Genomic DNA, 10,894 nt, shown 5'->3' on the forward strand with positions numbered 1-10,894 from the left:
CGGCATTTGGCGATGAGTTTCACGGAAAACTCTCGGTAAACAGTAACGAGACCGAGGGAATTAGACCGAAGCGAGTTTGGCAGTACCGGAAATGTGTCTGGAATGAAACCCCGGGTTTCACTCGTCGCCGCCGAGATTGCGTGTGTGTATCGTCGAAGCACCGCGGGGATGCGATCATGCCCGACATTCTCAGCAACAACAACCGTCCGCAAAGAGGGTCGCGAGTCCCGCTGTTTGAACAGGCGAGAATGCTGCAGGGTTTGTACACGAGGCAAACACGTACGTGCGTAAATATTATATACGTAACAGGATATCTACACGCGTATTCGGCGGTACCTGATGATCCGTGTACACTCCGAGACGGTGATTCTGTCACGGTTGATTTTTTTCGACGATTCGATTACGTCGGTAATGCAGATTCAGTTTACAGCGCCACCGCCGGCCGGTCGTGAAATCAGGCTCAATCATTGTAATCACAACGTAACCCGTGACCGTCGAATCTGGTACTTGACCGTAATCGTAACCGCTTCCGTAATCGTTTCGTGTTTCTCTAAAAATTCTAGGCTCGTCTACGATCTCTGTACGGTACAACCTTGTGGAAACACGTCGGTTCGAAGTTAAAATTTGGCAAGACTCTACTTAAACGGATTCTGCGAAAGCGTTACCGATATTCTTAGTTCCTTATCCTCCAACTTTGCAAAGACATTGTAAACCGTTCTTGACCTAAGAATACGAAATTCGACGATCATAGGTTACGTTATATTACGAAGATTGAGTCTGTTTGACGGTCGGCCGACGGTGGCGCTGCAGGCTGAATCTGCATTACCAACGTAAGGTAAGTGTACAAGTTATTAACCCTCTCCCAAACATTAACCTTTTTCGGTTCTATCTGTACGATCCTTGGTGCTAAAATCAGCAAAAAACAAATTCCGAGTGTCTAACCCTTTAGGAATTTGTCTTACTCATCGAGAAATTCACAATCCGTGCACGTCGTCAATTTATAATTTTGGAAAATAAAAGGGTCGATAATTGTTGTGTATAAACGTGTCAATAACTGGTACACTTACCTTAACCGACAAGTATAAAAAAAATTAGGCGTCTCGCAATCGGTATCACTGCGACTAAGTGTACGCAACAACCTTCGCGTATCGTTACTACGATCGCCTATTATAAATACGCGCAGGTAGTCGTGTATAATTTTCGCGCATGTCGAATCCGCGTCGCGACTTCTCTGCACGTGTGAGATTGCGTGGCATCGATCTTCGCAACCCCGTCGTTACGGCTTATCCCCGGATGGGAATTCCGCACCGCGAATCCCGAGGCCTTCGGGGGCCACCGCAGGATTTCATAGACTGTCGGCCGATCGAGCTGAGCGATGCACCTGCGCCGCTAAAGAGACGAGTAGTTGATTCATTTTCTTACGGCTCGAATCCCCTGAGTACGAACTGTGCTCGGAAATATATAATAATAATAATAATGATGATAATAATAATAATAATCGATTTTTGTCAATTTTTTTAAATTTTGGTTATTCAGCAACACACAATGACATTGAAGAGAATTGATATCGGTTGACGATGAGTTTAAAGACACATACAGGTTGATGAATTGGTACTATTTTATTTTTGTTCTTGTAGATTTGAAAGAATTTCATTTGTTGCAGCAAATAATATGTAATCAAAATAACAATTCGGATTATTTGTCGTTAGTGAAACTGCATCAATTCGAATCAAGAAAACGTGTTTTCCGCCCTGTTCTCTAAATTCAACAGTTTTTGCTGTGGTTCAAAGCGTATTCCAGACACTTGATATTGGTTGAAGCCAACAATTTTCATCGAGATCCAGAACTGTTGAATTTTTATATGTTTTTTTTTAACCGTACAAGCTGTAAAAATTAACAATACGAACACAATTACTTCATTGCAAAGCATTTGACTGACAGAAATTTCGTTTATAAGGTTCGACGAAACACTGCTACAAGAAATCCAAATTATTTCTCATTATACCGATATCAAATCCAAATGATGACAAAAAAATGTCCCAACTTCCGCAGGTTGAACGCTGCTTTATCCGATAAATGTCTCGTTAGATTTGACAGGAAAATATTTCGACTAGAGTGGGAGAAGAGAGAAAAAAAAAAAAAAAAAAAACGATCTCGTACAGTAACGCGGAGGGTGAAAACGGAGCGTCTGAATCAATCGCAGGTTACGAGGGTTTATATATAACGAACCTAACCTAACCCAACGCGGACCAGCCTAAACCATAAGCCTGCGAATGATCAGGTTGAGATTATTATACGCGCAGCCTATAATAACGGTATCAATGCCGATCGAAGGTGGCGCTGAGGTGATCGAGGGGTAAAGACGTCGCAACTTCGCAAGGGCGGGATATAAGATCGATGCACGGAGAGGAAGTGGGAATTCTTAGATTGAGCCAACTCCGAGGAAATTCTCACCCTCTCTCCGATTGTTACCTTGTCTTAGTTTTCTCGCTGCCTCAGCGAAAAACCCTCGGTAATCCTCGAGAGCATGAGGCCAAATTAAACCGAACCCGTGGCAAATTTTTTTTTTTTTTTTTTCCAACCACCTCGCGGTTAACCCATAATAAATCGAACGATTTTTACAACCACTGAATTCCCCCTGAATCGTACAATTGCTGCAAATTTTTCCGATTAAAAAATGATACGAGAATACATGATACTACACCGATGTTCTTGTCGTTAATGGAATCAAGGTGTGTTAAATTTCAATCTATTAAAATTTTCTTCAACCCTCACGTATTACGGGGGAATCTTTTTACTCGGATGTAAGTTCTGATTAACCGTCTCGAAACTCGAGGGACAAAAATTGTCCCCGAAAGGCGGCAGCGCATTATTTATACAGATATATACCATATATATATATTTATATATATATGTATAGATACAGGTATACAAGTAGACGTAAGATAAGAGAGCTTATTTCCAAATTGTAACAAATGATCCCCTGCCAGGTTGTATCAAGTCTCTCTCCATTTATCCATTTATTCATCCATCCGTAACTCGTAGTTGTCAGATATACGGTACTTTATCCCTCGCGTCATCCTGACTGAATCTACCCGAGCAAAACCAAACGTCGAGGCCTCTGTTTTATTTCTTAAAAATTCAAGATTGCCTCCTCCTCTCAAAATTCACGATACTCGAAGCCTCGGTTGGCAAGTCTCATTGCACAAATTATAATACACGGCTGAGAGAGTTCCGGTCAGTGAAACGATGCACCCTAAAAAGAAGCATCGATATCTCAGCTTTTGCAACTGATTCCGTTTTATTTATTTCTTATTCACTCTGTTCCTAAAATATCTTCGATACTTGAGCATCGCTAATGCAAAAATCGCGAATACGAATATTAAAAAAAAAAAAAAAAAAGTTATGTCTCACGCAACAACAACGCCAGAAAAAGTATTGCCGTGATTGATTTTCTACTTGCTACAGAAATAAATGCCCTTGCGTTGTCCTGGCATGAAAATAAAAAAAAAATAAAAATTTCAATCCCTTCGCTGGCCACCGCAGGCGGAACACATCTTATACGAGTAACGTTTTTTTTTTCCGTCGGCGACGCTTGCGAGCGTAAGTGAAGAGAGTGAAAATAAGCGATATTTCACTCGGTCGGTAAAGACTGACTACAGCTATCGTCCTCTTAATCTTCGTCCCTGGCAAACCGGGTTTATTATTTACCCCGAAGGATGACGACGCTCGGCGCGAACCGTCGTCGTATATAAATTGGTAAAAGAGAGTGTTTATTTTTCCAACCCCGTGGATGGCGGCCTCGCCTCCTCAGTCATCCCTCACCCGATTTTTCCCTCCCACGTGGGGTCGAGCTGTGCCCCCGGTTTGGGTTTCGTAGGATCATTATACAGGCAGGCGGAAAAATCCCGAACCCCTGGGATACCGGCTCCGTTTAGTTTTGCCATTTTATGTATTATATCTAGGTATATATATATTATATACGAAGAACCGTTTTCCGCCACCCGGGCATGCAGACGACGCGACGCGTCGCGACGCCTCCTTTGCACCGCCGAAACGCCTCGGGCCGTCGACTGCCTCGCTAACGACGGCATTGTCAGCTCCTATCCATTGTGCATATTCTAGTCCTCCGATGAGGAGGCGGAGAGCGAGAAAAAGCGAGCGAGAGAGAGAGAGAAAGCGCAGGGATCCCACTTCGCGCTTTTGCGAATAAAAAAAAAAAATTCCGATGTATATGTATATATATATATATATATATCTCTTCTGCACATGAATACATGACTTATACGTACTGATATCTATACATATATATATATATACATGTACATGTACAGGCGTCAATGTGTGCACACGAATAAATAATTGCGAGCCTCGAGCTATACGGAATTTATTATTATACGCGAACGAGTGTAATTGCACGTTATTGTATCTGATATTATATATCACGACGTCATATATAAACGTATAAAAGTTTCTAATTGAATCAATTAATTTGCGTTGATAATCATATCTGAAATTAATTTTAGCACCTTTTTGTTTTTCTAAATTCACGCTCGCGGATCAATCGATTCGAGGTTTTTATTTATTATTTGTCCTTTATTTTTTTTTTTTTTTTTGTCTCTTCGTTACTCACAAAGATCGCGACGCTTCACCTAACGTATTCTGTAGATACTTACGATGTATCTACAGAATTTCAATTAATACACACCGATAATCATTATAATTTTCATTTATCGTTGCAAGCATTATTCGACTGATAATTGGCTGCCCACGTACCGAAGAGTTCAGGCTAGGGATGAAACGGAGATAAAGACCGTCGGTTAAAATTGACGAATCCGAAAAACAGGAACAAAAAGAAAAAGATAGAAAATAAATACCCACAACGTACACGCGACCCGTAAAAGTTGGTGAAAATCAAATATTCGGATTTGAGTTTGTTTATGTTGTAAAAAAAAACAATTTTCCTCTTAATCGTGGTTCAATCTTCTTTACGATAACAAGCAAGAGAGTGAGGAAGAGGAAGCGAGTTGGATTAGATTTAATTCCCAGATCATGGCGAATCACGAATTTCACGCGCATTTCGGTTTAAACGCGGTGACACGCGATCTCTTCGTTTAGCTTATACCGACTCCACGCCTCACATAATATAACATATTTCTGCGAACGTGAGGAAAAAGATCTTGTGTCATATTGTTCCAGACAATTCTCGTCGCTTTGTAAAAAAGTTATTTCCTGAATCACGCGATAATTAATTAACATTTCCATAAACCGTACGCGTTTTGCATTAATATTCCATGCTGTTTTTCATTCTTCACAAACATTTTTCAACAAATATTTACACGTATCACCTGTTGATGTTAAAAATAATTCCGTGTAAAACGTACAAGAAAAAAATAATACGTAGAATCGGTATAACCGTAAGTAGAACAGAAACCTGTCGATTTGAATAATAATTTTTCTTAGGGCCCGATTTTTTTAACCTGTTGCAAAAAAAATAAAAAAATTCACCCAGCAATTTTGCCGTGCAGCGAAAGCTCCGAGAGAAATTCTAAACTCCCCTCCAGATCTTTTATCGTGCAAAGAAAAGAAAATAAATTTTTTCTTCGCTGTAAATTTGATTTTAAATTTTCAATTGCTGCACCGAATTTGTAAATTTACAACCAGGCTATATTCACAATGTACAAATAAATGCACGACGTTGCCGAGGAATTTCATCGTCATTTTATCGGCCTGCAATACCTCCCGGCATTCAACGATCCTTTCTACCTATAGGCAGGTTAACAACACATGTTCGATGTCGGAGCGACCGACCCTGCATGCCATATGCGAACCAAAACCAGCCCTGGACCCTCGGAGAACTCGGAACTGGTTGGGCTACCGAAAAGCCTTTTTTCCAAACTTGCCAAATATCTGTTTTAATTTCGATTCTCTTCCCTCTTTCTCTTTCGCTGCTCTCTGAATTCGTCGAGTTCGAAATCACATTTGTCGGATAATCGAATTTGCGACATCTACCGTTCTTCCATTTTTTTCTTCCATCCATTCACCTTCGACTGTTTAAATTTTTATCTAACGAGGTATGGATGTTTCACGACAATTATTGTCTGTGATTTCGGTCTCTTTTTAAGCTCCTCGTAATCGTACAAGCTTATTTATACCACGCTTATATTAAAGACGCGAATTTTTACAAAAGCAAGAAATTTCCGTGTATGTCTGTTACAAAAAAAAAAAAAAAATCGTTCCCACAATGCAGGATAAACAATGTCTTCTTGGGATCGCAACGATTTTCGAAAAGAATATAACTCGCGAAACGTGAATCTGGACCATCTGCGATCGATAAAGATTTTCTACTATGCAAAGTCGTGTTCGAAATGAAATCCCTCTCAGCTCAGGGTATATATACTACATAGATATATATATATATATATATATGGTAGAAAGGAATATTCGCGCGCGGATTATCGTCTATACACGTCGGTTTGAAGTAACCCCCGTCTAACCGTCTGGCTTCTGAGAGAGCCGTTGCACCCCTTTGTTCGCACGAAGATATTACGCAGGGTGTAGAGTCCAAAGTTAATCGCGAGATAAATTTGCCGAATCAAGGAGAAAACGGAGAGATCGCGAGAGAAAGAGAAAGAGATAGAGAGAGAGAGAGAGAGAGACAGAGAGACAGAGAGCGAGTAAGAAGAACAAAAAAAATAAAAAAATCCGTTACGAAATATCTAATGACGCAAAAAATGAAACTTGGAACGAGTGTACAAAGGAAAAAGAAGAATTATTAACCGCCCCTCGTGTATGAAAATACAAATTAAGTAGCTGACTCACGTTTTACGCATCCTGGAACACCGACGAGGATGATGACCAAGCAGAACTGGATCAAGCATGATGATCACACAAGGGTAGGGGGGGTGGGAGGGAGGCCGAAAGAAACTGCACGTTGATGATTTTCCTTTTTTTTCCTTTTTTTGTTTTTTTTTTTTTTTTTAACCCCAGATTCCGTCCTTTGTACAAGCGGTATAATTACGTTGCCGTTGTTGTTGTTTAGTATGAATCGAATCGTTGATTCTTCGATTCGTTCGTAATAACGAACGAAACAGAAATGAAAGCGTGCAAGCAAAGGAGCGAACGAACGAACGAACGAATGAAAATGAAAAGAGAAACGCAGCCCAGTGACCGTCGTCGACTGGCGACGGGTGTCAGGGTGAAAATGTCTCAAATCGACGTCACAATACGCTCCTCTCCAACGTACTGAGGTCTCCCCCCCACGTCCTAGCCTTATATAACACCCCCTCCCCTAACTTCCCCTCGTTCCCCTCCGGCGACCCCCTCATCCCCACCCCTTCGTCATCCCGGAATGGTAGGGGATGATGGCTCGGAGGCCGTGGTCCATGCACGCCGCCCTTCCGAAACTCGCTACTTTTCCAGATTCCTCGCCCGCCGTCGTCCACGTTCGTCTTTCGCCACCTTCGCACGCGTTTGGATCGGTCAGACTGTAAGGAACACAATCGCGTCGCGTAATACACGAAAGACTGTTTCTACAGGGTGAATCGGAATTAGAATTAAAATTCGTATCAGCCGATGTTTCACCGCCTATATTGTACGGTACACAGAGATATAATCGATCATAGTTTCAAAATAACGCTGCGACGGTGAAAATTTTCCGATCGGCTATGCGAGGTGGAGGAAAAAGGAGATAAAAAAAAAAGAACAAAACAAAAACGAACGGTATTCGTTGCGCGAATGACCCTAATGAAAATGTTCATGTGTTGAATGATAAAATGTTTCTGAAGAATTCTGCTTGTAATTTATTCCGTCATTTGTTTTGAAAAATTCGATTAAATTTTTCACGCAATCGCGTAATAAATTACGACTGCACAAATTATCAGATATAATGGATTAAAAATTCGTATAGTTCGGCATATAGTTGATTACAGCATTTTTCATTCGGTATATCTGATGATTCGTACTTTCGTAATTTACTGTGCGAATTTTCATGTATAGGTACATATGTATTATCGAATTTTTCAAAATAAATCATGTAATGAATTACACACTGAATTCCTTCAAAATGTTATATGATCTTATACAACTTTATAAATATACCTTGACATATATGGGGCATTTTACATCAAATTTGCAACCCATATACCTCGGACTCCTCGATTTTGAAAATTTTTTAGTATGATGTTGCAGCTGACACGAAAGGGTCTCGGAATTTTTATCAGATTTTTTTTAGCCACCAGTGAAGTTTACAAAACTTTGAAAACCAGTTCCGAAAACGGCGTTTTTAAAAATGTGAAAAAATTCACAATGATTTTATGATTCTAGATACGATTTTCAAGCATGACACGACAATGGGATCTCGATACTTACGATAATGTTTTCGCAACATTTTAGTCTTTTCATCTCGGAATTCGGAATTTTTCTTTTTCTCTTTTCCCCGATCTAAATAAATCACGGAATCATGAAAAATAATGTGATTCCGCAATCTATGCGACCATTATCACCTCGTACTTGAAAATAATATTTCAAATCATAAAATCAGTGTGAATTGTATCACATTTGAAAAAAAATGGCGTTTACGAAATTGGCTCTTGGATCTTTTTTAAATTTCACCGCGGTGGTTGAAAAAAAAAAGTCCGAAAAAAAAATTATCAAAATCCAAGGGGGATGAGGTCATGTACCTCACCCCCCTTAGTTGCAAATTTCACGTGGAATGCCCCGTAATAATATATATATATACAAGTAGGTTGTTTCCCTGTTCAACATTGCTACGGGAGATAGCGAAAGGTATAATACCGGACACCGTTATTGCTCCGTGGTATCAGATCCGCATTTCCTGTTGCAGGTTGCCGCCGACGAGGGGAAAGAATTAGAGGCAACGTGGACGCCTAATGACCGCAAAAAGATACACAGAGGTGATGCGAAGCGAGCGGCTCGCGCAAGCCCGACGAATCCGATCGAGAGAGAATACTCGGAATGAAAAATCGGCTCTCTTTCTTGTTGCGTGTCGTATACACAGATCTGTAAACGTATCTACGCCTGTCCTCGTTGCATTCTTTTCCCGCGTAACGACGAACGGAGTGACGCAATCGAAGGAAAAAAAACGAGCGTTGACGTATTTTTTTTTCGCGATCCTTCAGCGAGATTCGAACACCCGGCTGCAAGTCGTGTGAAAATGAAATGGAAAAAGCTGCATGCACCGAGTCAGCTCTCGCAAAATTACTCGCTCGGCTAATCTTCTTGCCCGTCCTCTCTTCTCGAGTTATACCCACGTTTTTATGTTCTTCCAACGACTTCCTCTAACTCTTTTCCTCTGTTTCCGGTATTATTCGTTTTAAATTTGAGTAATCACTTTTAACAAATTTAATACGATTTTATAAAAAAATAAGTAAAATGAATAAATAAACTGAAAGGGATGCACCCGTACGGATATCTGAATTTTCCCCGAAAATTTCACGAATATAACCGACAGCCGCATATTTGCGCGAATATTATCGTGAAATTCCGACGTTCCCGCGAGAATGCATCGAAATTCGAAACTGAAAGAGATGAACCGGGCGAGTTTGGACGTTTTACTCCGACGCGGGATAAAAACCGTGAGCAATGGAGAAAATAGTAAAAAAACAAAAAAAAAAGAAGAAGAAGAAGAAGAAAACAAAAGTAAACAAACAAAAACGGGGAGACGAAAAATTACAAAATATTCCTTCACCATTGCGTATCGAGTAAATAAATAATTAGCGCTGTGTTTGTAACACATATGCGTACGTATATATATATATATATATATATATATATATATATATATATATATACAGCGGTTGTAACGACGAGTTTTAGGGTGGAAAAGGGTAAAGGTGAAAGTTTGGGCTTAGAGCAGGCATGAATAGTACGAGTTGGTAGAACAGGACCAGTCATAACCGTATCGTACATGTCACGTGCATAAATATCATTATCTCCAACAGGGCGAGTAACTCGATTTCGTTGAAGTAGGCAGGACGGCCTTGGTCGGTAAGGCAGATCCCGGCATTCCCGCAAACCCCGAACTGCAGGGGTTTTGATTTATTTTCTCTACATTAGGTTAAGTACCCGTTGTTTGACGGTTCTGTGTGCGTTTCGCCGTCCAGACGAAATAACCCAAAGCACCCTGCATCACGGGGTTTCTCCAAGGTGTTCGGGCCTTAGTCTCCCTAGCTGCGTACGCCACGCGGAGAAAACTAAGTAAATTAGCTATACAGGCTTAACTCGATTTTCCCACCCCATCGACTGTCTCTCCGACTCCGTGTGTGCGTGTGTTTGTGTTTGTGCGTTGTTTGCGTGCAAGGCGACGCAACGCCCTGCACGACGACGTCCGGCGTCGCCAAGCCCTATGGACCATTCTTTTCGCGTCACCCGTGGATCTCTGCCCGGCCGCTCGGTCGGTAAATGAAACGAAGTCCACGCGAGGCACGATTTTTTCATACAAATCGGAAGAATCGCGAATCTACGGTCAGAGATTTGACGCGGTTCGGAACCTTTTTGTTTCAGGATACGCTCGGAAGGAGTCGATTGAGCACAGAAATTGGACAAAGCATCGAAATGATGATTAGAGATTCTCGGTGTCAAGGGTCAGTGAGTGAAAAACACATTCTTCGAAAGGCTATCCTCAGAAAAAATCGATGTACTTTTGATTTACTCGTAAAGGTGAAACTTTCTTGCTGAAAGAGAACAAGCAGGACCGCAGCAACGGTAAATTTAAGCATTAACGAAGGACGAAGGACAAAGTGAAATAAAATTAACATAAATCCGTGAATCTGTAACCATCGCGACGACTATCGGCACAGGATTTTTCTTACGTACCTGTATACCTTTGAAAACAAATCGAAAACCAGCGTACAGTTGTAGCTAAAGACGCGAT

At 40.9% G+C, this 10,894-nt stretch overlaps 1 long non-coding RNA gene across 1 annotated transcript in view; it reads right to left on the minus strand.

The window, feature by feature from the left end:
• Window positions 1–7,226, minus strand: part of LOC124300391 (uncharacterized) — a 41,117-nt gene extending 33,891 nt beyond the window's left edge. Inside the window, exon 1 of the long non-coding RNA XR_006907206.1 lies at window positions 6,823–7,226. This is a non-coding gene — a long non-coding RNA (uncharacterized LOC124300391). The remainder of the gene's footprint in view (window positions 1–6,822) is intronic.
• Window positions 7,227–10,894: the final 3,668 nt, after the last annotated feature.

Source organism: Neodiprion virginianus, chromosome 3 (genome assembly GCF_021901495.1).
Source record: "Neodiprion virginianus isolate iyNeoVirg1 chromosome 3, iyNeoVirg1.1, whole genome shotgun sequence".
Classification (NCBI taxonomy): Eukaryota; Metazoa; Arthropoda; class Insecta; order Hymenoptera; family Diprionidae; genus Neodiprion; species Neodiprion virginianus.